We start from the raw sequence: 7,500 nt of genomic DNA, 5'->3' as shown, positions 1-7,500 counted from the left end.
ATCGCCAGGCAAAGTCTTATCCAATAGGCCACCAATAAAAGCTACCAGGATAGCTGCATTAAAACTATGGTAGCCTACCTATGTTTTGGAATGTATTTCTATCAGGGTTAAGGATATACTGTAGGGAGTGAACTCCACAGCTCAGAATTAAGGGTACAGTGAGTTAACTCCACAACTCGGGCTTAATAATAAAGGGAGTGAGTTAACTCCACAACTCGGGATTAATAATAAAGGGAGCTAACTCCTCAGTTCAGGATTAAGAATATGGAGCTAACTCCACAGCTCAGGATTACGAATAGCGAGCTAACTCCCAAACTCAGGATTAAGAATAGAGCACTAACTCTACAGCTTATGATGAAGAATAGGGAGCTAACTCCACAGCTCAGGATTAAAAATAGGGAGCTAACTTCATAGCTCAGGATTATGAATAGCGAGCTAACTTCCATACTCAGCATTAAGAATAGGGCACTAACTCTACAGCTTATGATTAAGAATAAGGAGCTAACTCCACAGCTCAGGATTAAGAATACAGTGAGTTATCTCCACAACTCAGGCTTAATAATAAAGGGAGCTAACTCCTCATCTCAGGATTACAAAAAGAATGCTAACTCCAAAACACAGAATTAAGAATGCAGTGCAATAACTCCACACCTCAGTATTAAGAATAGGGAGCTAACTCTACAACTAAGAATTAAGAATAGGGAACGAACTCCACAGATCAGGATTAAGAATACGGAGCTAGCTTCAAAGCTCAGAATTAAGAATAGGGAGCTAACTCCACAGCTCATGAATAAGAATAGATAGCTAACACCACAGCTCAGGATTAAGAATAGGGAGCTAAATCCACAGCTAAGGATTAAAAATAGGTAGATTACACCGCAGCTCAGGATTAAGAATAGGGAGCTAACCCCACAGCTCAGGATTAAGAATAGGGAGCTAACTCCCCAGCTCATGATTGAAAATATGGAGTTAACTCCATGGCTCAGTATTAAGAATAGGGAGATAACTCTATAACTCAGGATTAAGAATAGCGAACGAACTCCACAGATCGGGATTAAGAATAGGGAGCTAACTTTTAAAGCTCAGAATTAAGAATAGGGAGCTAACTCCACAGCTCAGGATCAAGAATAGAGAACTAACTCCACAGCTCAGGATTAAGAATAGGTAGCTAACACCAAAGCCCAGGATTAAGAATAGGGAGCTAAAACCACAGCTCAGGATTAAGAATAGGTAGATGACACCGCAGCTCAGGATTAAGAATAGGGAGCTAACTCCCCAGCTCATGATTGAAAATATGGAGTTAACTCCATAGCTCAGTATTAAGAATAGGGAGCTAACTCCACAACTTAGGATTAAGAATAGGGAGCTAACTCCACAGCTCAGTATTAAGAATAGGGAGCTAACTCTACAACTCAGGATTAAGAATAGGGAACGAACTCCACAGATCATGATTAATTATAAGGAGCTAACTTCATAGCTCAGAATTAAGAATAGGGAGCTAACTCCACAGCTCAGGATCAAGAATAGAGAGCTAACTCCACAGCTCATGAATAAGAATAGATAGCTAACACCACAGCTCAGGATTAAGAATAGGGAGCTAAATCCACAGCTAAGGATTAAGAATAGGTAGATTACACCGCAGCTCAGGATTAAGAATAGGGAGCTAACCCCACAGCTCAGGATTAAGAATAGGGAGCTAACTCCCCAGCTCATGATTGAAAATATGGAGTTAACTCCATGGCTCAGTATTAAGAATAGGGAGATAACTCTATAACTCAGGATTAAGAATAGCGAACGAACTCCACAGATCGGGATTAAGAATAGGGAGCTAACTTTTAAAGCTCAGAATTAAGAATAGGGAGCTAACTCCACAGCTCAGGATCAAGAATAGAGAACTAACTCCACAGCTCAGGATTAAGAATAGGTAGCTAACACCAAAGCCCAGGATTAAGAATAGGGAGCTAAAACCACAGCTCAGGATTAAGAATAGGTAGATGACACCGCAGCTCAGGATTAAGAATAGGGAGCTAACTCCCCAGCTCATGATTGAAAATATGGAGTTAACTCCATAGCTCAGTATTAAGAATAGGGAGCTAACTCCACAACTTAGGATTAAGAATAGGGAGCTAACTCCACAGCTCAGTATTAAGAATAGGGAGCTAACTCTACAACTCAGGATTAAGAATAGGGAACGAACTCCACAGATCATGATTAATTATAAGGAGCTAACTTCATAGCTCAGAATTAAGAATAGGGAGCTAACTCCACAGCTCAGGATCAAGAATAGAGAGCTAACTCCACAAATCAGGATTAAGAATAGGTAGCTAACACCACAGCTCAGGATTAAGAATATGGAGCTAAATCCACAGCTCAGGATTAAGAATAGGTAGATAACACCGCAGCTCAGGATTAAGAATAGGGAGCTAACCCCACAGCTCAGGATTGAAAAACTCCATAGCTCAGTATTAAGAATAGGGAGTTAACTCCACAAGTTAAGATTAAGAATAGGGAGTTAACTCCACAAGTTAAGATTAAGAATAGGGAGTTAACTCCACAGCTTATGATTATGAATAGGGAGCTAACTCTACAAATCAGGATTAACAATAGGTAGCTAACACCACAGCTCATGATTAAGAATAGGGAGTTAACTTCAAAGCTCATGACTAAGAATAGGGAGCTAACTCCACAGCTCAGGATCAAGAATGGGAAGCTAACTCCACAAATCAGGATTAAGAATAGGGAGCTATCTCCACTGCTCAGGATTAAGAATAGGTAGCTAACACCACAGCTCATGATTAAGAATAGGTAGCTAACACCACAGCTCAGGATTAAGAATAGGTAGCTAACACCACAGCTCAGGATTAAGAATATTGAGCTAAATCCACAGCTCAGGATTAAGAATAGGTAAATAACACCCCAGCTCAGGATTAAGAATAGGGAGCTAACTCCCCCAGCCCATGATTGAAAATAGGGAGCTAACTCCATAGCTCAGTATTAAGAATAGGGAGTTAACTCCACAGCCCAGGATTAAGAATAGGGAACTAACTCCACAAATCAGGATTAAGAATAGGGAGCTAACTCCACAAATCAGGATTAAGAATTGGGGGCTAACTCCACAAATCAGGATTAAGAATAGGGATCTAACTCCAAAGCTCAGGATTAAGAATAGGGGACTAACTTCACAAATCAGGATTACAAATAGGTAGCTAACTCCACAGCTCAGGATTATGAATAGGGAGCTAACTCCACAAATCAGTATTAAGAATTGTTAGCTAACTCCACAAATCAGGATTAAGAATAGGTAGCTAACTCCTCAAATCAGGATTAAGATTAGGGAGTTAACTCCCCAGCTCAGGATTAAGAATAGGTAGCTAACTCCTCAAATCAGGATTAAGATTAGGGAGTTAACTCCCCAGCTCAGGATTAAGAATAGGTAGCTAACTCCTCAAATCAGGATTAAGATTAGGGAGTTAACTCCCCAGCTCAGGATTAAGAATAGGTAGCTAACTCCTCAAATCAGGATTAAGATTAGGGAGTTAACTCCCCAGCTCAGGATTAAGAATAGGTAGCTAACTCCTCAAATCAGGATTAAGATTAGGGAGTTAACTCCCCAGCTCAGGATTAAGAATAGGTAGCTAACTCCACAAATCAGGATTAATAATATGGAGCTAACTCCACAGCTCAAGATTAAAGTACAGGATTAAATATAAAAGGAGTTAACTCCAAAACTCAGGATTAAGGATATTGCATGAATATAGGCCCGAAATATCAGATCTAACTGGCTGATAGAACTACAAAAATAAGGCTAGGCCTACTTCTATATCGTTCTAACAATTTGTATAGAGACCCTAAGTTCTGGCTACCCGTAAGGCCTATGTGACGTCACCTTCTGGTACTAGAGCCTTCTACCCCTTTTCTATCCTTTATTCGAAGCTGCCTTCCGCATATTTGAGGAGATTAGTGTTACATTCGCAGTGTTTGCGAGATAAATAGCGGCTGGAAAAATATAGTCCTCAACTCTGTGCAAAACACGAGACTGGCGTCAACTGCTTTTGCCTGGAGAAAAGTTCTTTATTTTGCAGATTCATGTCTTCTTCTTCTTCTTCTTCTTCTTCTGGCATCCATTCATTGCTCGTCACCATGAGATAGATTTTACATATCTTTTTCCCAAAACCTCCCTTGCAACTAAGATAGGACTAAATGCATATCATGATGCTGTTAATCATATGAACCATTTTATATATTTAAGAACTTATTATTATTATTATTATTATTATTATTATTATTATTATTATTATCATATGAAGCTCACAATTAAAATAAATATAAATTCTTTTGCCAAAAGATAATGTTCATATTCAAATTTACTCGTGACATTGGCTTTGACGAAAACTCCCACATTTGCAATGTTGCAAATTATACGTTTATAATCTCAAACATTGCAAAGAGTATATTGCATTTTACCTTTTAAGACTAGGCGCTCTCTCTCTCTCTCTCTCTCTCTCTCTCTCTCTCTCTCTCTCCTAAGAAAAATAGATTAAGAAAATATAGGCAACTGGCATATCCCGTGTGTGAAAAATAGAGGATTTTGAGACTCGTATTTGAAAACAAATTTTATAAATGTGTTGTGGAAAATATCTATAGAATTAATATGAAAAACTCAATGCCATTTTATTCTTAAGTTAAAAGAAATCTGTCATTTCTCCATTGCTGACACAAACCGATTGAAGGCTATGGAAGCAAACTGGCAATGATAAGTTTAAAAGAAAAAAGAAGTTTTGACACTTTACCATATCTGTAAACAAATTTTATAACATATTCTGAAGGAGATAAGTCCAAAATGAATAGAGAAAAACCAATGCCAATCTTTTTAATCTTCAGATAAATCTGCCAAGCCTTCGGAAAAGGCATAAATATGATGAATGACTTTGACAAATCTCGTCAAAACAAACGGCGGGAATCCATTCAACCGTTTTCCCGACGAGACGCAAAAATCCAGAAGTGTCAACATCCGTGATTAGCTCGACTTGTCAAATCGTTAGATTCAACAAAAGAGTGAGAGGAAGAATAAAAAGGAGTTACAAGACTGATGATACATCAAAATATGTTGTTATTCTTCGCTACTCTTTGCTGAGTCTTCTTCTTCTTCTTCTTCTTCTTCTTCACATTTCGTTCATTCGGCAACGAATGACATCACCGACCAAGACAATCGAGATCTCTTCAATTTCTGTCAATCTATTTTCATTTACAGTTTATATCTCTTCTATTTTCTATCATCACCTTACTTATGTAACTCCTCTTTCAATCATTCGTCTCCGTTTATTCACTTTTTATCTTTTTATTTCCTCAAATCATTCACTAACCTAGACCTAGGCCTACATATTTCTCCTGTCTTCTCTTCTTATTCTTATATCTCCCCACAATTAACCAACTTTAGAAAATCTGCACATATTGTGGTTAATCTATTCCCACAATTAACCACATTAGTTAATCCACATTGAGTGTGGTTAATCCCTTCCCACAATTAGTTAATCCACATTTAGCGTGGTTAATCACATCCCACAATTAACCACATTAGTTATTCCACATCTAGTGTGGTTAATCGTTTCCCACAATTAACCACATCAGTTAATCCACATCTAGTGTGGTTAATCCCTCCTCATAACTAACCACATCTAGTGTGGTTAATCCCCTCCCACAATTAACCGTATCAGTTAAGCCCCATCTAGTGTGGTTAACCCCTTCCCACAATTAACTTCATCAGTTAATCTACACCGAATGCGGTTAATCCCTTCCCACAATTAACCACATCAGTTAATCCACACCCAGTGTGGTTAATCCCTTTTCATAACTAACCACATTAGTTAATCCACATCCAGTTTGGCTAATCGATCCCCATAATTAACCGTATCAGTTAAGCCACACCTAGTGTGGTTAATCCCTTCCCACAGTTAACTGCATCAGTTAATCTACACCTGGTGTGGTTAATCCCTTCCCACAATTAACCACATTAGTTAATCCACATTGAGTGTGGTTAATCCCTTCCCACAATTAACCACATAAGTTATTCCACATCTAGTGTGGTTAATCGTTTCCCACAATTAACCACATCAGTTAATCCACATCTAGTGTGGTTAATCCCTCCTCATAACTAACCACATTGGTTAATCCACATCCAGTGTGGTTAATCCCTTCTCACAATAAACCTCATTAGTTAATCCACACCTAGTGTGGTTAATCCGTTGTTACTTTTTTTAGATTGATTTATTGTTAATTTGTTCTCTTCATTTATTTATTTCCTTATTTCTTTTCCTCACTGGGCTATTTTTCCCTGTTGGAGCCCCTGGGCTTATAGCATCTTGCTTTTCCAACTAGGGTTGTAGTTTGGATGGTAATAATAATAATAATTAACGAAATTAGTTAATCTACATCCAATGTGGTTAATCCCTTCTCACAGTTAATCACATCAGTTAATCCACATCTAGTGTGGTTAATCCCTTCCCATAATTAACCGCTTTAATTAATCCGTACCGGTTTGGTTAATCCCTTCTCACAATTATTATTATTATTATTATTATTATTATTATTATTATTATTATTACCTTGTAAGCTACAACTCTAGTTGGTAAAGCAGAATGCTATAAGCCTAAGGGCTTCGACTGGGAAAATAGCTCAGTGAGGGAAGTAAAAAGGAAAAATAGAATATTTTAAGAACAGTAGTAACATTACAATAAATATTTCTTTTTATTAATTATAAAAAACAAGTGGAAGAGAAATTAGATAGAATAATGTGTCCAAGTATACCCTCAAGCAAGAGAACTCTAACTCAAGACAGTAAGAGACCATGGTACAGAAGCTATGGCACTACCCAAGACTAGAGAACAATGGTTTGATTTTGGAGTGTCCTTCTAGAAAAGCCGCTTACCATAGCTAAAGAGTCTCTACTACCCTTACCAAGAGGAGAGTAGCCACTGAACAATTACAATGCAGTAGTTAACCCCTTGGGTGAAGAAGAATTGTTTGGTAATCTCAGTGTTGTCAGGGGTATGAGGACAGAGGAAAATCTGTAAAGAATAGGCCAGACTATTCGGTGTATGTGTAGGCAAAGGGAAAATGAACCGTAACCAGGGGGAAGGATCCTATATAGCACTGTTTGGCCAGTCAAAGGATCCAATAACTCTCTAGCTCACTAATTTTTATTATTAATATTATTATTATTATTATAATTATTATTATTACCAGCTAAGCTACAACCCTAGTTGGAAAAGCAGGCTGATATAAGCCTAAGGGCTCCATTATAGAAATATAGCCCAGTGAGGAAAGGAAATAAGGCAATAAATAAACTACATGAGAAGTAATGAACAATATCAAATGTTTTAGGAACAGTAATATCATCAAAATAAACCTTAAATGTATAAACTATAAAAACTTGAAATAAGCATCAGTTATTATTATTATTATTATTATTATTATTATTATTATTACTAGCCAAGCTACAAC

The sequence above is a fragment of the Palaemon carinicauda genome, chromosome 25 (assembly GCF_036898095.1).
Source record: "Palaemon carinicauda isolate YSFRI2023 chromosome 25, ASM3689809v2, whole genome shotgun sequence".
In the NCBI taxonomy this organism is placed as follows: domain Eukaryota; kingdom Metazoa; phylum Arthropoda; class Malacostraca; order Decapoda; family Palaemonidae; genus Palaemon; species Palaemon carinicauda.
This window is presented reverse-complemented; position numbering follows the sequence as displayed.